This window comes from Eschrichtius robustus, chromosome 2 (genome assembly GCF_028021215.1).
Source record: "Eschrichtius robustus isolate mEscRob2 chromosome 2, mEscRob2.pri, whole genome shotgun sequence".
NCBI lineage: Eukaryota > Metazoa > Chordata > Mammalia > Artiodactyla > Eschrichtiidae > Eschrichtius > Eschrichtius robustus.
The window spans coordinates 92,506,326-92,531,931 of NC_090825.1; the positions used below are offsets into that span (position 1 = coordinate 92,506,326).

Below are 25,606 nucleotides of genomic sequence, written 5' to 3' on the forward strand. Positions count from 1 at the left end.
GGAAATGACTGATTCTACGTGACAGCTGAGAAGTTTTCAGGGGACAATGGCCTGAGAAACAAAGCATTATGTGTAAAATGAAAAACTATATATTTCATGGTGATCTTATCCACATCAAATAAGACAACATGAAAGTGCTTTAAAATCAAAAGCTCCGTATATGTATATGAAGAACTTCAGTGTAAGGCCCATACTAACCTCTATAAACTTTTGCCATTTGTGATGTTGGCAGTACTCTGTCAAGGTTCATCTGAGGATCTTGTTTTTTGGGAGCAGCTGGTGGCATAAATTCTATGCCCATTTTGTTGTGAAAGAAAGTGAAGTACAAAGAAAATTGAATTAGCTTGACAAAATCTCACCAGTGGATGATTAGCAGAATTGGCAATTTCAGATTAGTAGATTACTCTGCTCACTAGCTCTTTCAAGTTCAGTTCTTCTTACATAAATGTGTGTTATGCCATATCAAAATCTCTTTGGAGTGTCTCCTCTCCCCCAGTCTCATCCATTTGGTTTAGTGGGGCTCACACTACCTAGCTTCAGGGATGAGGATGTGTCCCAGATCTGCTTAATGAGTGTACCACTTGTCTTTGGTCACAGTGATTGGTTCAGAATTGGGCATAAGATCCAAAGTGAGCCAATCAGAGTTAATGATAGAAATTTGGTGATGCTATCTAAATGAGCTGGCTATAAACTGGTTTAGATCTTTTCCATCTTTTTACAGAGACCCTGCATAGAATAAAGAAGATACTAAGGAAAACAGGGCTGTGAAATAGAGAAAGACACAGTGTCCTAATGATAGCATGTAAAAGCCTGGATCCAACTGTCCTGAAGCCAGATTCAACTCTTGCATTCCTAGTTATATGTGCCAACAATTTTATTTCTGTGGTTAATTTATTTTGAGATTGGGGGTCTGTCATTTCCAACGAAAATACACTTCTTTTAAATTGTTTTTCATTTTCCTCTCTTCCATTTCTTCTTTCTTCTTTCCTTTTTCATTTTCCTTCCCTTTCCTTTTTATCCTTTCTTTCTTCTCTTCCTTTTCCCCTTAGTTTAAAGGTCTTTAGTAAGAAACTAAAGCAAATACAATCAGATCATACAGGGACTTGAAAATTAGGATAACAGTGTTGGACTTTATCATTTATACCCTGAAGTTTTTTAATTTTGGAAATAGCGTGATAGGATTTGTACATTAGGATGATTACTCTGGTAGAAGTGCATAGTAGACATTGAAGAATGAAGAGAGTACATTCATGAAGAGAAATTAGGGTGTTTTTCAAACTTACAAGGAAGAGTTCTGGCCTTTGATCATCAGTCTATTAGAAGAGAGATGTAGCGATAGATACAGCATTAGTAGAAATTGTTAACTAATGAAATAAGAGGGATAAAGGAGAGTTGAAGATGATTCTGTGGTTTTGAGTATATATGACTGGGATTTTGATGGAACAAAGGTTTATTATAAATCAAGAAATGGGGGAGTGAGCCAGTTGAAGGCTGTAGGAGATTGTATGTTGAGTTTTATTCTTGCTGAATTTGAGTAGAAAGTAGTCCTAATCAAACTATCTTTTTTTTTTTAAGATTTATTTATTATTTATTTATTTTATTTTTGGCTGCGTCAGGTCTTAGTTGCAGCACGGGGGATCTTCGTTGAGGCAGGTGGGATCTTTCGTTGTGGTGTGCGGGCTTTTCTCTAGTTGTGGCATGTGGGTTTTCTCTCTCTAGTTGTGGCGTGCAGGCTCCAGGGTGCTATGAGCTCTGTAGTTGTGGTGCATGGGTTCCAGAGCACATGGGCTCTATAGTTTGCAGCACATGGGCTCTAGTTGAGGCGTGCAAGCTCAGTAGTTGTGGCGTGTGGGCCTAGTTGCCCCGCGGCATGTGGGATCCTAGTTCCCCAACCAGGGATCAAACACGCATCCCCTGCATTGTAAGGCGGATTCTTTACCACTGGACCACCAGGGAAGTCCCTCAAAGTATCTTTGATGTCTTGGGCCAGAGTTGAGTCAAGGAAAGCAATCAAGATAAGGACAGATGTCTAAGACTTTGGCTGTGGGAACAAATACAACTAGAAGGAAAAAGGAGGAGAAATGAGAAAATAGGAGAGAGGCATCAAAGTTGAAAAAGTAGGAAGAAACCTAAAAGTTCTATTGATAAATCAAGGAAGATGCAAATTTTAAGACAGAAAAATTGGTGGTCTCAAATATTTCAGAAATGAAAAAGACTGCTATCTAGCCATTTCTCATCCAACCTATTAAGAAGATTTGGAAATCTTCATAAATTGAATTTTACTGATACCTTATCGAAATAAATTCCAAGTAGAATAGAATGAAACATAAACAAATAGAGAAACTGGAAGATAAAATTGAATATTCATCAGATCTCCTGATAGAGAAAACATTTGTAAATTTAGAAGTGGTAGAAAAAAATTCATGGAAGGAAAGGTCATTAGATTTGATCATTTAAAAATAATAAATTTCTGAATGCAAAAAAAAAAATAAAGTTACTAGATAAGAAAATATCTGTAGTAAAATATGAGAGTTAATCAGTTTTATAAATTGCTAATGAAAAAAATCCCAAGAAAAGAATACACGTAATTATATAACTAATGATAGTATTAAAAAGACAGAAAATTAAGTATGGCCTATTTACTTGTTTCTTCTACTGTATCCTCCAGTTAGATTCTAAGTTCTATGAGGACAGAGCCCATTTCCGTGCTGTTTACTTTTTCAACTCAGCTTTTAACACGTTCCATCCTGGGATGGGATGGGGATGATGGTGCTTTTCTTCAGACAGGAACGCAAGATAGGAGAGGGTTTGGTGTGAAGATGAACTCAGATTGCCTGTGCTGGCTTTGTGGTACTGTGGGACATCCAAGTTGAAATGTTCAGTGCACATATATAAGGGTCTGGAGCTCTGGGGAGCAGTTCAAGCTGGAGATACAGCTTTGAGAATGTTCAGCATATAGTTGGTGACTGAAGATATGTGATCTTCACCACCCAAAGGAAAGTGTACAGAGAAGGGACTGGGAAAGAATGCCAAGGGAACCCAGTGTTTAAGAGAAAGGAAGAAGAAGCAAGGAAAATTAGGACAGTGTGTTCCCACGTGGGTTCAGGGAGGACACTGATTTAGGACAGTGGGGTATATACTTCACAAAAGGATGCATAACAGGAACATAGTGAAAGCTCAAAAAATGTTAGCTATTATTATTATTATTATTGAAGAGTAATAGCAGGGTGCTTTATTAATGTGTTATTGAATTCACCAGGGGACAGAGTGGAGATGCAAAAGGAGAGCCAATTGTCAAAGCTGTGTAGAAAGCTGAAGGTGGGGAAAAAGGAAAAAAGGAGGACATGAGAGAGCAGTGATGAGATGGGAGTGAGATCAAAGGAGAGAAGGAGGAGGAGAAGATAATATTTTAGCCCCATTACTGAGTGCTGCCTAGTGCCAGGTGTTGTTCTTAGTGCTTTAACTGACTCAGTCTCACCACAGCCCTACAAAGCACTACATTTGTCCACATTTTACCGTTGAGGAAACTGAGAAACAAAAGAGTTCTGGTAACTTGCCTAGCATTTCCTTTTACTAAAGGGTGAATGCAAGATTTGACCCCAGGCATTCTGATTCCTGAGTCCATGTGCTTGACCTCTTCTCTGTACAGCCTCTTAATTATATGAGTACTCATAGTAAAATATTTCTCTCTCTCTCTTGTTTTGAACTAAATCTGGAGTGCAAAAATCTATTTCCAAGGCTTCTTTAGTACCATAATCTAAAGCTATTTTTTTTAAATTAGTGTTTTAGAAGTCTTTAAATAGGAATATCAACTTATATATCGTTTCATATTTCTTTGCAATTATTTTGTAACCTATCTCTGATTTTTTATCTTGGTGCACACTTGCTGTTGTTATTTGATAGCACAAACTGCTTTGCAATGAATAAAAGACACCTGCAGTGTTGCAGATGTAGTGTAATAGAGCCGAGACACCAGGAAAAGCAACAGAGCCTATTTTAGAGACTGCTTTTAACCTGCACCAGGGATCTGAGCAATGACTGTATCACATGTGACCATGATTCTCATTAATCAAATGGGAATGCAAATCTCATGAGACTTTTTAAAGTGAGAAAATTCAGAATGCCCACAATTGAAGCAGATATGAATCATTTTGATTTTAGTGTTATTTGGTGTCATTCTCAATAAAAATGTTAAATGATATTAAACATTTTATGGTAAGCATCAGGTTAAAATTTTATTAACAAATAGCTATTAAATACTGGTAGTTTTTCCTAAAATAATTACCATAAGAAAATAGAGAAAAATGTCTTTCGTGAGGCTAAATTAATATAGTTATTTTTGTAAGGATAAGACAAGATAGTGCCTTATGGAATTGATCCCTGAGACAGGTACTCTTATCACAGAAGCAAAGAAAAAAAAAAAAGAAAATTAGTTTTGCTCTCCTACAAAATGTTGGATTGACTGTACCAAGAACCAAATCCAGAGTCCCCCCACATGGTGTTAAAATGCAAATTAAATATTTTGTATTGATATAAAAGTTAAATATGTTCAAAAAAGAAGACATAACTAATTAGGGTAGAAACCTTGTAGAGAATAACACAATTTAGAGATTTTTTTTTTAACATCTTTATTAGAGTATAATTGCTTTACAATGGTGTGTTAGTTTCTACTTTATAATAAAGTGAATCAGTTATACATATACATATTTAGAGATTTACATTCCGTTTTTTTGATTCTGTCAAGTCAACCTCTTAAATCAGCTTTAAGACATGTATGCCATGCTCTGGGCCAGAAGCACTAAGGCTTTTAGCTATCAGTTTAGCCCATTCTAACATCCTGTCTTAAAATGCTAATACAAGCCTTGCATTTGTTAATTGTAGAAGTGTTTGGCTGAATTGTGTTCACTGTGGGCTCCCCCCTCCCCTCCCCCCACCCCCCACCCCCCGACATTCCTATGTTGACATTCTAAACCCTAGTATCTCAGAATGTGACTGTACTTGGAGATAGGGTCTTTAAAGAGGTAATTAAGGTAAAATGAGTTTATTAGGGTAGTTCCTAATCCAATAGATTTGTGTCTTAAAAGAAGAGGTTAGGACACAGACACACACAGAGGGAAGACCACGTGAAGACTCAGGGAGAAAGACAGTCATCGCCAAGCCAAGGAGAGAGGCCTCAGAAGAAACCAATCCTGCCAACACCTTGATCTTGGACTTCTAGCTTCCAGAACTGTGAGACAACACATTTTTAGTTGTTTAAGCCACACAGTCTTTGGTACTTTGTTATAGCCACACTAGAAGACTAATGCAAAAGGGTATGATGTTGAGCTTTCAGTCCAGGTATTAACTGCAGATTATAACAAGATAAACTACCAGAAAATATGACTGTAATTCCCAGATGATTTTCACTGATTTCCTCCTTCACAGTTTGCAATTGTTTTAGGAAAGAAAAGTTTGATGTCCATTTATTCATTGTAACCCAGAGGTTGCTGGGATCCCATAGTCATTCTCTGCATCCTCTGGTTTTCCCCAGCAGCATCCTTGAATCAGGGATCAGAGTGTGTTTCATACCCAAAAAAGAAACCTATTTCTTAAAATATCAATGCACATTATGGATTTTACTGAAGATTTCATGGAAAACGGGGGAGAAGTTTTACAGCACACACCACTCAGCAAATTCTCATTAATCATTTTGTCTTCTCCACTCGTGATCCCTCCCCTCCCCCATCCAAAGTAGCTTCTAATTCCTCTCCATGAGCTCTTTTTTATGCAGAGCTACTTAATTTTATGTTATCCTAGCCCTTTCACTCTTTGAAGCCAACTGACATTCCAGGTTATCAAAACATTTATGCTACATAATGCATGTCTCTTTAGAGAGGGATTTTTTTTTTCTATTAAGGAAATTAAAAACATTTTCTCCATATCATACATGTTTCTGAGAAATAAATATCTGCTGTTCATAGCAAATCTCTTACTATGGGTGAGATAAAATGAAGATAAAATACATTATTTGTTTATGGCACCTATGACTCTTTAGGCATACAGCCCATCTGAGTTAGACTGAATAACGGACCCCCAACTGTGTCAATGTCGAATCCTTGCATGCTGTGAATGTTGCTTTATATAGCAAAAGAGGCTTGGCAGATGTGATTAAGTTCAGGATCTTGATACGGAAGGTTACCCTGGATAAGGGTCCTTATACCAGGGACTCAGGAAGAGTCAGGGTCACAGGAGAAGGCGATGTGATGATAGAAACAGAGAAGGGAGTGATGTGCTCTGAAGCTGGAGGAAGGGAATGCAAGCGAAAGATTCCAGGTGACACTAGAAGCTGAAGAAAGCACGGAAATGGAGCCTCCTTTCAGGACATTCAGAAAGAACAGCCCTACAGCTTCCTTGACTTTAGCCCAGTGAAACTGTTTTTGACTTCTGACCTCCAGAACTCCAAGAGAATACTTTTGTGTAGTTTTTAGCCACTAAATTTGTGTTAATCTGTCACAGCAGTAACAGTAAATTAGTACACCATTCCATCTCCTTCCGCTGGTCTATGAGATTCATGCCTTCACTCCTCTGCATCTCACCGGCCCTAGGTTCACCAGGCAGAGATCCTTCTGCATCAGTCAAAACATAGTGGCTCTTGGGCTTGTGGAAAGGAGGAGCAGCTGTTTTTGTCACATGCACAGAAGAATGGGCAGAAATCTCTAACCAGATGTGTAGCAAAGGATTTACCTTGCCAAAGAGAGATTTGGTTTTTGCCCCTGACTCCTGGGAAGTAAATTTTAGCCCTTGGAATGTCCTTCCTGATAAAAGTGTCTCTGTTCACCTGGGGGCCTTGAGTGATGGCAGATAATCTGTGGTGACAATGTGATTTATGTTGGGATCCCTGGGTCACACAATATGGTTGTCTACCATAGCTACATGACTGAGCCCCAATAAAAACTCTGGTCGCCAAGACTAGGGTGAGCTTCTGTGGTTAGCAATACTCTGTACTCTGTGTATTGTCATACATCTTTGCTGGGAGAAATAAGCACTGTTTGCATGACTCCGCTGGGAGAAGACCACTGGAAGCTCATACCTGGAACACTTTTGAGGCCCTATGTGCCTCTTCGCTTTGCTGCTTTTTAATCTAGTGAATTACTCAACCTGAGGGTGTTCTTGGGGAAATTGAAACTTGTAGGTGATTCCAGAGTTGGGCTTGAGGGCCCCCAACCTTGCATTAGGTGTCAGAAGTGAGGGTGGTCTTGGGTAATCCCAATCTTTGCAGTGGGTCACCTGTGTCTCTCTGTCTCAGGGCCAGGGCCCATCCCTGTAACTCTGACCCCCCTCCTTCCCCACTGGGATGGAGTAGGTGGTGGTGAGTGATAGAGAAAACCATGCCTGCTTTTGCCCTCTCCTCTAAGGCTTCTATAAGTTGTAAGAGAAGGGAGATATGTGAATACTGAGTTATTTTCCTCTGGGCCTGGAACATAGGGAGATAGACAAGTAGACACTCTGATCCCCTTGTCAGTATAGCCTCATGCCAGCTACAGCTTGTGGTATTAGAGAGACAAGGGCAACTATCTGGTGGGTGATAGGGTAGAGGGGTGACATTTAAATCAGTAGGTGGAAAAGGGAGGGAATAGTACTTCAATAATGATTTTTATCTTTTATCCCTGTCCTTAAACTAAATTTTGTTTTTGCTATCTCAGAGTCCTTTTTCACATAAGGTGGATTAGACATCTTTATAACAACAGGCTGGATACCTTAATTCAGTTTTTCAATTTATGTAACAAGTAAATTTATCTTGGAAGAGTAGTTTTGTTTTGACAACCTAGTGCACTATGCTTGGAGAGTGGCTAACAATGAGAATTCTTCTTGGAAAGAATTAATTCAGGTTTGGATATACAGTTGATTCTCATTATTTGTTGCAATTATTTTCTATAAAGTTGCCACAAACACTGAATTAATGACTACTGGACCATTGCCCCTGGGGGAAGTACAGGGTTAAGCTCCTGCAAACCTCTGGTCACAACATTTTTGTCAACTGATCAATACATAACCTTGTTTTATGTGTGTTTCTGTTTGAAGACACCTTATTTAATGTATTGTTGATTCAGTAACTTTGAACTCATGGCCAACAACACTATAACTCGTGCCTGAAGGAAGATTGTCTAACATGTATTTTCTCCCTAAGGTAGCCTTCTTGCACTCAGGAACACTAGACGGCAGTTCAGCACTACAGTTGGGAAACATTTTAAAGAGCGACATCACCAACAAAAAGCACAAAAATGCAAAAAACATGTACTAACTAGATTGTGAAAAGGAAGCTTGTTTATAGTATGAGAGCTGAAATAAGAAGGCAGAATATTGCCTTGTTTGACCTCAGCTGGGAACTTGCACGTGGGGCAGCTCAAAATTTTTGTACTCCATGTATGCCCACTAATGACTGAAAAAGTGCTGTGAATAAGGTTTGGGGGTTACAGATAAATTTGAGCAAGCAGGCAAATTCACAAGTATGGAATCCACAAATAATGAGGATCCACTCTATCATCTGGGGAAAATGCTGATTGCTCTAAAATATCTTTAAAAGGAAACTGGTACTCTGCTTATGATGTTCATGTCTCTGGAAGACATGAAAGCTCTTTATATTTTTCTGACCCACCATTCCAAAGGGGACATTGCCAGAATCTCTACCCCTCTAGCCTACCTAATGCATCAGATGTTTACCATGAGAAATCATCAGTCTTGATAAGGAATTTGGTTGGTTTGCTAGGCTGGAGGATGTTGCATGCTGGAGGATGTGAGGATCCTTGGACTCTTGGCCAAGAATGAAAGTATTTGTGAGGAGAGCAGGAGAAAAGGAAGGAAGACCAAGAACAATAGAGGTAGTTTCTAGGTACTATAGACCAAAAAAAAAAAAAAAAATCCATCTGAGATTCTATCCCAAATACATTTTGAATAAGACAGTAAGATTAGGGTCTCTATAGAGATGGACTGATCCAGCCTGCTCTTTCAGTGTAACCCTGGCAGCAGGGATATATTCTTTTTTTTCCCAATAAAGAAACTACTTCTTCATATTTTGTATAGAGACTTCATCATCTGTCTTAATTGCTTTGCCAGAAGATTCTGAGAGTATTGTTAGAGTTCATGGATGACCTCTGAACTGATGACTGTGGTAGACTGAGCCTCCAATCAGGAACAATGATAAGGGTAGCTAGTATTCCCAGAAGGCTTTTTAAGACCTAAATTCTGTTTCAAGTGCTTTATACATATGAAGGCATATTAAACCTTACAATAGGCATTTGAGGTCAGAAATCATATCATCCCCAGTTTGTAGATGAGAGAAATGAGGCAGGCATAGGTTAGGTAACTTACTCTAGGAATCATACAAATTATAAGTATCAGATTTAAGACTCAAAGAAGGCCATGTACTTACAGAGCCCATACACTCAGCCATTGATTGCATCATTCTGTTCTTTCTCAAGGAGGAAGTGAACTTTAAAAAATTTTAAGTTCAAATTTCACTTGCCTGGATGTTAAAATTAATTTAAAAAATTGAACTAAAAGGTACATAATCTATTATAAAATAAAATAAAAATAGGACACAGTTATTGACGATAACTTCACACAGTGTCGATTCAGGTGTTTTTGGTTTGTGAAATGTCTTTCCAGTAGTATTCAGTAGTCTGGTGACCCATCTGATAACCCTCTTATAGAGCAATAGACCTGGGAGAGGAGTGTAAGGATCAGTTTGTGAAGGGCTTTGTATCACAGACAAGGAATATGGGTGAGGAAGTAGAGAACTACCAGAAAAAATCCTACAAAAAGTACTCTTTCTTTTCTAGGCAGTCCTGTCATGCCCCTCCTACCCACCCACCTCACCATGGTTTGGGGCCGCATCCTGAATGTATGCGTTCCTCAAGGACAGTAGCTCCCACAGGCCAAGAAGCATCTGGCCGTGTGGGTGATATATTCTCCAGCCTCTCCAAAGTTGTGTAGGTAAGTCTGGCTGAAGTTACTGTCTCCCTCATCTGGGGGTTGCTGTTTGTTCCCCCAGGAAGTTCTCTGTCCTTGCTCGGCCACCTGTGTTGGCAACACTTCTCACCTAGGATAAACCTCTGTTTATCCTCACATAACAGATACTGAGCCTACTGCTTAAGGCATTAGGCAATGTGGGCTGGGTCCCAACATGGAACTACAGCCACGGCTTCCTCCTCCTGAGAGTCAGTGAGGAGTCTCTGAGGTGCTGATGTCTGGCTCCAGGGGGAAAACAGGCTAAGGAAGCCTAGGTCTTTTTAGGTTCTGTGTGGCTCCACTCCATGGACCCTCTCTGGTTTCTGAGACCATCTAAGTTCTCCCTAGCTTCTAGGTTAGTAGCTGTGGTTTGTGTTTAGGAATGCAGTTTCCCATGTGGTGTGATGTCTATCTTTCCCTCAAGCAAGGCAAGAACAAACGGTGCAGGTGTCCTTAAGCTCTTAGAAATTCTGGGACTGAGCAGTGCCCTTCATGGGTTGGCTGACCAATTGGATATGGGAAGTTAGGAAAGCTATAGATGAGGAATCTCTCATATCAGAGAAAAAATGGAACTTAGAGTATTGGGGGTTATGGGGGTGGGTGAGAAAGAATGTAGTCATTCCATCCTTGATCCAGATGGTAATACCCTCTCTCAATAAAGGATTATAGGCAATGGGTTAACCAGTTAATGGGTTAGCTAATAGAAGGAACCAGGAAAATGTCCAAACAGATTTACCAGCCATTAGGACCACAATATAGTTGTAGCATCAGAATCACATCCTTTTGAAAATTGACCACTCAAAGATTGCTCTGTAATTACTCTGTTTCTTTTCTTTGGGGGTCTTTTTCCTAAATGACAGTATATCTCATTTGTACTGAGGAAACTAAGGAAAAGCATTCATGTCCTCCCTTGAACCAGAGTTAAAAAGAAATGGTCTCCCTTCCTGGGTGGTAGGCATGGTGGCAGCTACAGGAATCAAAGATGGAGAGCCATGGGGATGGAGGGGGAAAGTGGGGTTTCTCATATACCTGCTTGCATATATTCATTTCCATAGATCCCATCTCTGCTGAGTCTTAAAGCCTTGATGATTTGATTTTAAATGGCAAAGAAATTCAAAGCTATAATTAGGAGAAGTTAGAGGTATTCTGGGCATGTCAGATTTGGCCTAGCCCCAGGACAGAACCATTTACTTTATGGGACCTTGTCTGGTTAGAGCAAGTCCTAATTGACTGCTGTGAGTGATATTCCTATTCACTCAGGAGTGTGGGGCTTTGTTCACTTGGCTTTGGGGCTTAACAGGATAGAATCCAGGGACTGACACTGCCAGTCAACAGGGCTTGGCTTCCTTGGCAATACTGGCTGCCTTGTTAGTGAATGATTTGACCTTTTCGCAGGCATTGGCATGTGAATTTGGGGTTTTATACACCAGAAATGGATATTTTAGCAATCTCTGTAAGAAGTTCTTTTCCTTTGACAAACATTTGAGAGGAAAAATTCTCCTGAAATATTAAAATAAGAAATTTTAAAGGAGGGAGCAAAAATTTTATTGTTTAATGGAAAAGAAGAAAATCTGAAAGTTTGGATTTTGGGAGAAAAATGCTAATCTTTTTGAGTAAATGTGCATGAGTCCTATTTTGCACATTGCACATTGCTAATTCTTGTGCCATTTCTGACTTGAAATCCAAGTCTAAACTTAGACACTTTGAATTACTCAAATAATGGAGGTGACTGTATCTCCGTAGGATGGCTATGGTATTTTGAGTATAGAGTTGAATTATTTTGATCATTCATGTTAATACATTCATTCAGTGTATTGTCATGAGCACTTTCTCATCCACACTCATGTTTCTCTGTGTCCTAAAGAACATTTATGTCCCAAGAAATTATCATAGGTATTTTTGTTGGGAGAAAGGAGCATCAGAGGATTATCCATAGTCACCCTAAATTTGAGAAATTCTGAGTTCAACAAAAGTTAAGCAGATTTCTCTACAGAAAGAATTCTCCAAAGTCTTCAATATGCTCTGTGTATGTTTTAAATCTCTACCTCCTCCCCCCCTTTTTGGTAGAATATCTGTTAATATTATTCAGGATACTTTTCCTGTAAGAAATTTTGGGAAGCACTACTCAATTCCAAGGATTCAAGATGCAATTGGTTTAATCATAACCAGAGGATTTTGGCCTCTCACCAGATGGTTGTTGAAAGTAAAGCCCTAGAACAACTTTCATCTCCTTTTATGGAAGGCCTTATGAGAGTGACTTCTTTTTGTCTCAGAGAGCATTATATGCTCTTTTAAAGAAGGAGGAAAATGAACCAGAGGACCCCTGGAAGGCCCTCTAATTCTCTGGCTTTAGGATACAGTCTTTTAGAACATTTTATCAATTAATGTACCTTTGTCTGAAAGTGACCTCAGCCTCACCACGTGGGCCTCTCCTTAGGCTGCTTGGGTGTCCTCATGACCCGACAGCTAGCTTCACCTACTATGAGTGATCTGAGAGAGAGTGAAGAGGAAGCCTTGGCACCTTCCAAGACCTAGTCTCTGAAATTAGTCACTTCTGCCTTATTCTATTTGTTAGAAGTGAGTCACTAAGTCTAACTCATACTCGGGGGAGATTTAGATTTCATCTCTTTTAAAGAAGAGGATCAGAGAATTGTGGCATATTTTAAAGCCACTACAGAAGGTTGAAATAATAAGGACATGAGAAGGGGCAAGATAGGTCAGTGCCTGAATTAATTTCGTTCAGCATCTGTGTGACGTTGTCAAGGATCTGAATTCTTTCCACCTTCTGTTCTGTCATGCTTGGTGCCTTGGCTTTGTGCTCCAGTTAGCTCCCCACATAGTTGCCAAATGACTGTACAAGTACTGACTACCATGCCCCATCACAATATCCAGCAGGAAAAATGGTTTGTGTCTTCCGTGTGACATGTAAGAAAACCTTTCTTGGAAGCTCTCAATGGTTTCCTGCCTTGACTCCCTGACCAGAACTGTCTCACATCCTCTAAACTAATGACAAGCAAGAGGAGTGGGATTGCCATGAGTGACTTACGTAAATCAGGATGTGTTCCCAAGCTAGGGATCAGGACGCTTGTCCTGAGGCAGACACTGAAGCAAATTAGAGTTCCCTTTGCAAGGAGGAGAGGGAAACGGCTACTGGGTTGGCAAAAACAGGTAGCTAGCTTTGGATCCTTGACCTCCTTCCATGATGGTCTTCCAATCACCATACCATGTGAACAGGGCAACATCACCTCCTTTGTAGAATATAAAGGCTTACACTTTCGGCAGAAGATCAAGTCCAGGCAGCCCCTCAGTAGCTCTTGATATAATACTCATTCTAGTTAAAAGGTGTAAAAAATTCAGAAAATACAATTTCAAACTACATGTTTAATAATATTCAGTGTTGGTGGAAGAGAGGGGTTAGAGATTAAATTAAAGTCACCACTTACGAGGGAATCATTATATCATTGGGGGTGGGGTATAGGGGACTGTTTCTTCTCATTTGGTGTTAGTAACAGGTAGAGTAAATTTGTCATTTGTCCTTATGAGACAGGCTGGGACCTGGGACCCTTTGCTGCAGTGCTGCAATGCTTGCACCTGGACACACCTCTCCTCAAGCAACAAAATACAAAGAAACTGTATGTGACTAAAAATAACTACATGCATGTGCAGTTGGGGCAAATTCTGGACAAAAGATACAAGGAGACCAAAATAACCCAACTGCCACTTTTGAAGAGCCCAGAGCAAAAGCAGGGTGTCAGGAGCAAAAGAAGGGTACTGAGCATGCCCCCGGCACACGACACCACCAGAGGGGTGGGCAAAACACCTAAGCCACCCCTCCAGCCCCACCCCTGGACACACCCCTACCCTCACCCCATATAAGGAACAAGCTCGCCCCACCTAGGGAGCGAGCAAGCAAGGGAACCTGTTGTTTGTTCTCGCTCCCCCCTGCTGCAGCAGGGGACCCAAAAAAGCCTTGCCTGAATTTGTTGTCTGGCCTCTGATCAATTTCTATTGACTAAGGAGGCTAAGAACCCTGGCCAGTAATACTTAGGGGAGTCTAACATCTAAAGGGAAGTTCTGAGCTGTGTATTAAATGGTCTAGTATTGCATTGGTTGTCTTATATTTTGTTTCACACCCTCCCTCCCCTCCAGTGCTCTTGCTCAATCAGAGCATAAGACAGGCCATTGAGGGCCATAGGCCTTGATGCTCTTGCCTCTCTGTGCTCCTGAGACCTGCAGAGCTATTCAGGGTGACTTCAGCATTGCTCACTCAAAGTGCGTCTCCACAGCGGTTTGTCATGTCTCATCTGTGCTCTGTTTTAGTCATTTCATGGAGCTTTTACAATTGCTGGACGATTGCCTGAAGACAAATTTAGGGGAACAGAAGAAACGTTTAAAAGATAATTCGAATAATTAGATCCCTGCTCTTGGAGGTCAGGGCTCAGAAGGAATGAAGCCCAGAATGGGATGGAGAGCAGGGACTGTGAAAAGGTCTGGAGCTATATATGTATACTGTATGCCAGAAATCACAACATTTTCAACTCTTTAAATGATAAAAATTCTAGATGTTAACTTAAAAGATCTGCGGGATGTAGATAGTTTGCAGAATTCTTTTAGGGGCTATTTGGGCAAAAGTATTTGAAGAGTACTGCCCTAGAATGTCATATTATCTTAAGATGGGGAAAAACAGGAGTAGTCCATCACAAAATTGTCAAGTGAGGAAGTGTCTGGCATTCATGCCTTCTCCTCTCTCCACTCTGCTTTTCCCCTGAAGTTTTCCTCACAGAGATTTCTGGCAGCCAGGCTTCCCCAGTCCAAGGCCCAGTTGATACGGTTGAGGAAACTGGAGCACACAGAGAGAAGGTAACTTGCTCATGGTCACACAGCAAGTAATTGGACAAGCCAAGGTTTGACCCCAAGGAATCTGACTCTAGAATCTCAGCTGTAAGTCACCATGCATAGGCACATGGCCCAAGTTCAAACAGTCAGACACAATCACTGCAGACTGTTATTCAAGAGCTGGTGCCTCAGGGAACCAGTGATAGGAGATTCTATCTGGGACTGGGGAGGGCCACTGTGGCCACCACATAGACTGTCCCAGGGCAACATGGCAGTGATGGCCGGCAGTTGGGGTTGATGGCTGGCTAGGGGTGCTGGCGTATACAGTGCATCTTGGAGTGCCAGTAGGGACAGCTGTGGACCACTGCTGGGGTGTGACTATGATTGTCGCTCGTGCCATGCAACTTTCTACATGGTTCTTTCTCTTTCCTGGTGGTCCTGGGAAAACTACCATCTATCTATCATCTATCTATCTATCTATCTATCTATCTATCTATCTACCTACCTACCTACCTACCTACCTATTGGACCCTGCTGGTGAGCTTTTAAAGGTGAAGATGGGTGCTTTTTTATGCTTGTGTCTTTCTTGGCTCTCAGCAAAAAAACCTGCATGGAGCAGGCGCTCAAAACACGTTTCTTACACGAATAATGAGCTGATGCACAGCAAGGTGTTAATGGGTGATAATGACTTATAGGGGCAATGCTTCTAGTAATATTAGCATTTAGATGCAGGCCCTTAATGTCCCAAGGCACTAGTTGCAACCCATTAATGGGCCCTGAAATCGATTTAGTTGCTTGCTGCTAGCATTTTAAAAAATGAAATAGACTCAATTATACCAAAACAATGGAAAACAGAGTGCATCAGAGGTAGGAAGATTAAGTATTATTTCACAAAATGTTTGTTTTGATTGTGTTTACATGTTTTGTTTACATGTGCATATGTGGGCATATATTGGGTTGTGGTATTACTATGGGCCAAAAGTAGATGTGACTATTGGTCAGTGTGTCACATCTTCTGGAAGAAGAGAAGAGGGAAGGATTTGGAGTCAGGGTTCTGAATTTTCTCAATAATTACCTACATCATAAAACATAAGACAGGCCCAAGGAACATGTGAATATGCACTCATACTCTTTAAGGTGGAAAGAGAAGGCCACAATTCACATTAACCCTCTCACTCACTTCCCCTTCACACAAACACTTTTTTAAACAAGACATATTTTTTCTCATTCATCTCTTCTAGAATACAAGGTAGTTCTACCTATGTGAAAGGCTAATAAAAGTAGTAAATTGTTCTAATGTTCTGTTCTCATGAACATTTTCCATATTATATAATCGCTAGTGTATTTTCACATATAAAATATTTACAGTAATATGCCAATGTATCTGTATTTTATAAACCTTTTTTCTACTCCCCTTCAGCTTAATTCACTTGTGCACTTTACAACTTACAGGTTTTGTGTGTGTGTGTGTGTGTGTGTGTGTGTGTGTGTTTGTGTATGCACCTCTGATGACAGGGTACGCGAGGGTGACCAGTCTTCTACCTCTGACCTGTGTCCTTGGGCATGCCTGCCGGAAGTTTGAGAAGGCTGTCTACAGTGAGGGGACTGGGGAAGGTGCTGTGAGAAACACACACACACACACACACACACACACACGATACAAATGTGTGAGTGGCATGGAGGTGCAATGGGGAGAGAAGCACTAGGACCCAAATGCTCTTGAGCTCCATTTCCCAAGACGGTGCTGTGCCTTGTATGTGTGTCTGTGATCGCCTCTTGCAGTGTTACCCAAGCCACTCCGGCCATTTTTTATTTGGGCTGGTGTCTTAGGTCAGGTTCCCTGGAGGCTGACTCTGAGGTGAGGATTTATGTGCAAGTAATTGACTAAGGAAGTACTCCCAAGAGAAGCTGGAAAAAAGTGGAGAAAGCACTATAAGAGAAGAGGAGAGTAAGTTGTGATTTCAGGCAGTCTATGGAAGGTAGCTTCAGCCTCAGTGCTCTCTTGACCTGAGGCCATAAAGCTGGTCTTTCATTGCCCCACACCATCAGTCATTGGCTCAGGGCTCAAAGGGAAGCAAACTCCCAGGCATGTCCAGCTCCCTGAGAGCACAGCTCAGTAGCTGGAGGGAGTCCTTGAAAGAACAATGGCCACAGAAAGCAATAGACAACAAAGCCAGCACAAAAGGGGCATAGAAATGGCCAAAAGGATCTGAGGGCATCAGGCTGGAGTAATAGCATTTGCTAGCCCTGGTTTGAGTGGTTATCTGTGTCTACCATTAAAAGGACTTTTATTCATGCGTGGACATAGTTCAAGAGAATAATCAAAAAGAAGAGCAAGATTTTTACAAAAATGGAAAGACCACTCCCTGAGAGCAACTTTGGGACACATTCCTAAATTCATATCAGAGAAAGTTGCGTGTTTAAACTTCTTAAGCTTCTCTAACCACCTAAGATGGAAATGTTCTGCCTTAAGGATGTTTTCTGTAAGCAGAGAGAAAGAGAGGCCAAGTACTCCCTTTTGCAATAAATGCTTCAGCTAAAGAGATACCAGCCCTTACGCTTAGATGGCTCTTTATACTGATCCTTGGACCTGAAGTGGGAATATGGCCCTTAGCCTAGAGCCTACTTTTGCACCAAACTGTCATTTCCATTTAAATTTTTTTCTATCAATGGACTCAAATCTAAAAGTACTATTGACCACAAAATAACCTTACTTTTTGATACCTATAGATGGTTACATTTCCTTTAAAAGCAAACTGGGCATGCTTTTAGTTTTTAAAGTAAATCTGTGGCTTGATTTGAATTTACGATGCCCTCATCCATCATTAGGTACCTTTAAGTGGTGATATTATTTCAGTGTGAAACTCTTCTACTTCTCTTATCCTGCCCTACCCTTTTGTCTTTTGTAGTAATAGCACCATCCCTATAATCAGAGCCAGAGATGAGAAAAAGAATAGAACTGGGAAATTACCCCTTCTCCCTTGTGAAGTAGAAAATCTTGTTTTCAGCACCCACCCCTTCTCTCCCACCCTGTTCTCTATTAGTTCCTTCTTTTGGCTTCTGGTTCTATGTCTCTTCTGGTCATTAAGTGTCCTTACCTTACTCCTCGGTCGTGTAGGGCATTGAATTACAGACTTATCCCCCTGTTAATCTGGGAAGATGCCTATTTGAATCTTCTTAAACTTCCTTTTCTTCCATCAAAATTAACCCATCCTGAGTTCTATTTATACAAGGCTGTTCTTTCTGCTAGGAGATAGCTTGATGGTCTTGTCAGCTAGTTTGTGGTAATGGATTAAAGAAAACATGCTAATTCTTCATCTCCTGAAAACACCTGCAAGTTTTAAGAGGAATATTTTTATAAGACTCCCTCAATAATGAGGCAGTGTGGTATAGGAGAAAGTGAAGTCCTGCTTTTGGAATTAAACGGACATTGGATCAAATCCGTCTCTCCTTCTTATTTCCTAAGAGATCATCCACAGTTACTTAACCGACCTGCCTAACCTACCTTTTCACACCCATAAAAAGGGGATACTAACACTTACCTTCCATGTTTTGGGGGCTATTTAATTAAAAATTATACAGAGTACCCAGGTTAGTGTCTGATATATAGTAGGTGTCTTACAAATTGTAGCTAATATATTAACAATACTGTAAACCAAATAAGTAACTCCAAGTAATGCTGGTAATCTTAATAAACAAATATTTCTTAGATACTCTGTATAGTAGGAAAGAAATACAAATGGTACCTCTTAAATTAGATTCTCCTTCACCTCTGCACTATACTAGCTCTTCTCTAGTCTATTCATCTACCAGCCAACTATCCATTCATTTATTTATTAACTTGTTTATGTACTTACTAGGTGCAAAATGCTAGAATGGGTACTCTGAAGGATACAAGATATGTGGTACATAGTCCCATCTTGACTTATAATTGAGTGTGGCTTAAAAAAAAAAAAAGTCTTTAGGTATTTTGGATATTGGAAAGACAAGAAAGAGAATATCTCAATCCCCTCTGAAGTTTGTCCATGAATATTCAGAGTCAAAGTAGAGACACATAACTATAACCTTCTGGAAAGTTGAGAGAGAGATCATTTTCAGATATAGAAAGAATATATTTTGAGTCAAGCTCTAGTCATAAGCAGGGTCAATATATGGACACAATAATATGCATCAGACCAGTAGTCAAGGTCATCAGGAGAACAGGGGGAAGAGCAAGGCTCTGAGTGGGTGAAGGGAGGAGGTTCACCAAGCAAATCCATGTCCACTTGAAATGTGACCGGGGAGACCCGAGCCATTTTGCCACGGCGGGTTCAGTCACTTACGGGAGCCACACCAGACTGGATGAAGGAGTCAGAGAGAAGAGCACGATGAACAAAGAGCAGGAGGAAAAGCCTGGAGAGTGTTGCCGTAGCAACTTGTACCAATTCATAAGCTTGGAAGAAAATTAAAGTGGCCAACAAAGTGTAAAGACTGCTCTAGTTTAAATATTGGATAGTCTAGCATAGAATTTATAATATCAGAGAAGCCTGGTGTACTAGATTTACATCTTTACAAAGTAGATGGTGCAGTGCTTATCACCCGAACTCCAGAGGCAGAAAGAAAGGAGATTACGTTTTGTCCTTGCCACTTATCAGCTGTGTACCTTTGGACAAATTATTTAGGCTCCCACAACTTAGTTATGCCATGTATAAAATGGGGTAAAGACTAGAATTTGCTCATGGGATGGTTTTGGACACCGAATGAAAGGCTGTGTATATGTCTTAGCACGGTGCTTGGCACATAGTAGGTAGGCAATGAGTACAGGTTCTTTTGGGTTTGGATTCTACATGTATGTCTAGAGGTCTCCTCAAGCTTATGTAACCTCACCTGTCATATAGTTGTGCCTATTTTTATGTCTATAGCTGGTCATAAAAATAACTTTTAGACCCTATGACTAAAGCCAAAAAGAAGTCAAGTGGAGCCTGAAGAATAGTAGCACACTTATGAGCCATTTTAATCTCTTGGGCATCTCATTTTCTCTCTTATTTGCTAATTATTTATGGGATCTGTGCTTTTGGAAAGAAGTCCAAACCTATCTCCATCTCCCTCAGGCTCCTGGAGGGTCAGTCCAGGATCCAGAAGGCTTTCTGCCACATAGTAGATGCTCAGTCAGGGTTTGTCTGGATGGATGGCATTGGAAATGTGGATAATAGCCATGCAGATATTTGGTATTCGTTGGGTTGAACTAGCAAACAGGTAATGTTTCTGAGGAAATGCATAACTAAAAAACACAAAATACGGAAAGTAAGTGGGTCCTTATTCATCAGTTTACTCAGAAGAGCTTGCTGAGCAGTTCGTGTGTGGCAGACACTGTCGGTACACTGGAGACCCTCAGAACAGTGGGTGCGGGGTGGTCTAGAGCAAGCGGCCAGCGGAATAGACACTGATGGTGATAAATCAGCATCCTGGGGTGCTCTTCTCTGCCAGGCGATGCCTCTCTGAAGCATCCAGGACCAAAAAGGGGCTGGGGTGGTAGGAGACCATTTGGGGGCATACACAACTGTAGCTGTATATGGACTAGTGAGAAATAATAATATAATATTTTGAAATCTGTGTTTTAGAAAGCTGGTCACACTAATGTATTCTGGCAGTGAACAAGATAGACAAGGTCCCTTCCTCATGGGGCTTTCTTTTTTGGGAGTGACTCCAATGGCATCAGAGGGCTTATCTCCTGGGAGAGCTTTGCGTTTCTTACAGTCACAGAGGCCAAGTTCCTCATCTCCCCAGCCTGGGGCCTTGATGTTGCCAAACGGCATTGTGCCTACACCCACACTTGGCAAGCATTCTTATCCTTAGCACCTTTCATATTTTTTTAATTTTATCTTTGATACAATTTAAAATTTACTGTAAGTTTCTTTTCATGGAGAAAGCCAATTATGATAAGTATGTGGGTCCTTCTGAGTTGTTCAGTTCTTCAGGTCTTTTTGGTTGTAAGGACACTCTGCTAACCAATCCGCCATAATACAGCAGCCAATTAATTCCCACACCTTGACCCTTTGTGATGTTCCCCATGAGAACTCTCATTATGGAAAAAAAGATGATTTAGCTTACCCTTTTAGAGAAGTGGCAAGTTTTTCATTTAATCTATATTTATAAAAATTTAAAATGCTTCCACGTCAGAGACTAAAATGAATGTTATCTTTTGTTGGTATCCAGAGTGAAAATTCAGGGAGGTATACGGGCAATCAGAAGTGCATATGGTCTATCCAGGGTATAATCAGGATAAATTTGGCCAGCTGAAGATAATTGAATTTAAGGAAATGAAAAATGTAACATCACTCTAGTCTACAACAAATTCAGTAATTTATATTCTCTTGTAAATGTGCATTATATGATACAGTAAATTATATTGTGCCTTCCTGAGACTTACTAATCAAGCCAGTCTTATACATGGAAAGAAAGAAAGAAGTCACAAATAAAGCTGTGGCCCAGACATTTAATCATAAACGCCTACTTAATCCACAAAACATGGATTTTATGATTAGAATTGCAAGAATGATAACGCAGTGATGGCAGAGCTATCTGTATCCAATTGTTCCTCACATGTTCATCACAAAACTGTCAGATGAATTGTTACTGCTAGATCTGTTATCTGGCGTTGACAGGAAAGGCTCCGAGAACACAGCTTGGTATTGAGGCTCTGGGTGGATTTTGTATTAGAAAATGAAAACTTTGACATATAGATGGGATACATTTGATGTGCAAGCCATTACAAAAAGATAATTGGGGATTCACACAAAAGTACTTTCCTGCTGTAACCTCAGTTCAAGTATCTCTGTTCTCATTTTGTGGTTTTAGATCATGAAGACTTAGAAGCCACTTGTGCTAGAAGTAGGTTTGCTTCACATGGGGAGAGCAAATTTACATGCCAATCCACTTCCCATCATATCTTGAGCTGCTAAACACAGTTATAGAGAAGCAGATCTTATTTCATTTTGTAAATGCATCAAATAGCTCTCTTTAATACACACTAAATCCTTTAAACAATCATCAATATAAAAAATGAAATTGTTTCAAACACTAATAACAAAACCAAGCCCAGATGTGCAAATTAGCATTTTATTTGTTGTTCTGCATTCACTTAGGGAAGAAAGCCAGCTCTGTGTGCATCTTTTTGCACCATCTTAGTTTCTCACAGGAATTTGTCCTTCTCCGTGTGTGTATGTGAGGGGGTAGGGGCTCATGTAACTATGTAAGTATTTTGTTTAATCTACACTAGTGAGAAAGGCAGGGCAAACAAACGTTATACAGATAAGAACTGACACTTACAAGCTCAGTTTTTAAGAGCAGTTTTAAGAAATAAAACATTTCTCTGTTCTTTGTTTTTAAATTATAGGCTCATCATCATATTTTATATTCTCTCAAATTTGAGATTAGTTAGTAGATGTATTAGCCTATGTATTTGTCCTAAGCAGTATAAGTATTTCCTTATTTGTAGAAGCAGGTGTACTAAATGATTTTCCTGTCCCCTCTCTCCTTCTTTCTTCCTCTCTATCCATCCCTCTCCTTCCCGTCCTTTCTTCTTTCTTTTTAAACCAACAGGTATTTATTTATTAGGTACTCATTATGTAAGATTCAGTAGTCTATACTTTATGGATATAAAACACTAGGATCAGATGAAAATGTAATAACTAATATTTACTTAAATGTTTATTCGGTTATTGCAGTTATGGAGAATAAAACATGTCTCTGTTAAATCACAGGGCTCATTACCTACAGACAGGAAGGCTAAATTGCATATTAATTTTCTTAGGCTTCTTTGTACTTCTGTGGCATTGCTCACATTCCTAAATAGGCACTTTTCACTTTGCAATGCAGTTGAGCCTTTTAGTTAAATTATGCTACTGCTTTGCCTAAAACTCTCCAGTGACTATTTCATTTCAGTAAAAGCTAAAGTTTTCAGAATGGCCTACAAGGCCCTACACATTCTGCCATGTTGCCTCTCTGAGTTCATTTTTACCACTTTCCTCCAAGGTTATGGAATGTGGCCACTTTCCTCCAAGGTTATGGAATGTGGCCAAAGTTGTACTTTGAGTAAAATTCATAGACTTGAATCCCTTTACTGTAAACAAGAATAAATTTAAAATGTTAACAAGCATTCAAAAGACAGCAAAAGTAATCAAGCAATCATATTTTACTGATATTTGATTAGTGGGAATGTTGGTAATTTATATTTTCTTTCTTTGTTCTTTTATGTCATTTTCCACAATATCATATATTAGTTGTAAGATCAGTAAAGAAAACATTTTGTCAGTGCAGAATGAGACATTTAGGTTAGGAAAATGGGAGACTTTATTAATAATGGAGAGCAAAGGTAGAGTAAACTCACTAAGCATGGAAAAGGAGAAAATATAATTCAATTTTTATAGTCTGTACCACTGTTTTGGTCATAATAAGATTGCAGTAATCAGGGAAAAGTTAAGATGCCAGCAAGGCAGTCTCAGGAAGATGTTAACAGCTAGGATAAAGACAAGCCAAGAAAGCAGACAGAAAGATAGCATGTTGAACACGGAAGGCAGACACACAAATTTTATCAAGCATAGAAAATTAGATTACAGAGAAGGAACATAGGAAAATATGCCTGGGTTGAGGACCAGCTCATACCATCTTCAGGAAAAAGTCAGGAGTTCACTTTTGGTGTCATATATTGTGAGTTACACTGTCATAAATGCATTGGCAGAACACTTTCTACTCTCTCAGTACTGAATTAAAGTTGTCTTATACTAGTGTTCCAATACTTTTCCTAACATTTACCAACTGTAGGACAAAGGGCAAATTATTTAATCTAACTGAACAACAGTTTCCTTATTTTAAAATTGGTGTACAAATATCTACCTTTTCTATGTCATAAAATTGTGGTAAAAATAAAATCTTAGCATAGGAAGTGCTTTGAAAACCACAGTGTGTTATTTAAATATAAGATTTCCTTTATTATTAACAGTAGTATATACTGACACCTGTTAAAACCAGGTTTGAATCTAATGGAGTAACACATGTCCTCCAAGACCAATGACAATTTAATAATAGTAAATGAAATGATGACAAAATGCATTGAATATTTTAAAAACAGACGGTATTTAATTGTGGGGTCCTGGGCTGTCTGGGGCTAAGAGTAAGGAATCATATTGTTACCCATGCAACTATGAGTTTCTTTCCATGCCCCTGTCCCCATCCCAGTCCCTAACAGATTTGCATTCAATTTTGCATTATCAGGAAATCCTTGGAAAGTGCACAGGAGTATTTGCTCAAGATTTTTCAGTAAAAAACAAAGTACAAAGGTCGGTCTGTTAATTGAAATTAAATGAGGCTAATCTTTGTAAAATGTAGGGAAGAAATTGAAGGTTATGGGAGACAGGCCATGAAATATACAAGTCAATCTTTAGAAAATGAGCAGATACACTGATTTAAATGGTTGGTGGCCTCTCCTGTGTTGATTACCTATGTAAGCATATACTTCTGGGTATCAGTTGTTTCTATATTGTATATGCTGGTGATTATCAAATTTATTCAGACCTCTAGACTCAAGTTCCCAGCTGGTGCTGGTACCTGTTGGACAATTTCATTTAGATGTTTCATTGGCATCTGAAACTTCAGCATACCTAAAAAAATTTTTTTGATTTTCCTTCTGAAATCTGATCTTTCCCATCTTTATAAATGAGCACCATTCACTCAATTGTTAAGCCCAAACTTAGTTATAGTCCGTGATTCCTCAGTTGCCCTCCACCTGTAGAATGTATTGTAGTCACTTTGATTTGTCTCCAATGCTGTGACTGTAGTTCAGGTCACCAGCATCTTGCACATAGATTTCTTCAGCCTCCTACCAGTGTCCCTGCCTCCTCCTATGCTGCCCTGCCGTGAAATCTGTTCTCTGCTTAGCAGCTAAAATGGTCTTTTTGAAAACATAAAATAAATCATGTCACTTTTTGTCTTAATAGACTGATAGGAGTCACTAGTGTAGCTTTCTATCACAATTATTATAAAATTCGAACTCCTTACCGTGCACTAATAGCAGGGCTGATCCAGGATGCACCAGTACAGTTTATGGGTTATTTACAGACAGTGCCTGGTCTGAGTGGCTAGTGCTCTAGCCACATGAGTTGTTCAATATTTTGCCTCTTGCTCCTGCTCTAAGGCCCTACATGAGCTAGTAGTTCTCAACTGGAGAGTCTCAAATGTTCCAAGGTACAGTTGGCGATACCTGGAGACATTTTTGGTTGTCACAATTGGGGAGTGCTACTGGCATCTACTGGGGAGAGGCCAGAAACACTGCTAATATCCTGTAGGATGCAGAACAGCTCCCTGTAACACAGAATTATCTGGTCCCAGATGGCAATAATGCCCAAGTCGTGACACTGTGAGATAACCATCTTCTTCCTGCCTGCCTCATCCATAGCACTCTCTTCCTCACTGCCTTCCTTCTCTACCTGGCAAATTACTACTACCCCAGGGTTTCTCTATCACATCATCTATTTAATTTTTTTTTCATAGCACTGAAACCATCTGATATTACCTTTTTTAGTTATTTTTGTTTCATCTCTGGCTCTCCCACCTAGAATGTAAACTGCATAAGAAAAGAAATATTTCTCTCTCCCAGCATGGAGAACAGTGCCTTAATATTTTCTGAATGTTTATCTGTCCTCTCTCCATCCTCCCTATTCCCTACACCCAGCCTCACTTATTTTTCACTACCACCAATTCCTGAGCTCTACTCTGCGCCCAACCTGTAAAGTGTTCGGTGAGGTTT

The 25,606-nt window shown here is 39.9% G+C and overlaps 1 long non-coding RNA gene across 1 annotated transcript in view; it reads left to right on the forward strand.

The window, feature by feature from the left end:
• Positions 1 to 25,606, forward strand: part of LOC137757429 (uncharacterized) — a 310,561-nt gene that overhangs the window by 170,543 nt on the left and 114,412 nt on the right. The window contains exon 2 of the long non-coding RNA XR_011072339.1: positions 9,819 to 9,972. This is a non-coding gene — a long non-coding RNA (uncharacterized lncRNA). The remainder of the gene's footprint in view (positions 1 to 9,818; positions 9,973 to 25,606) is intronic.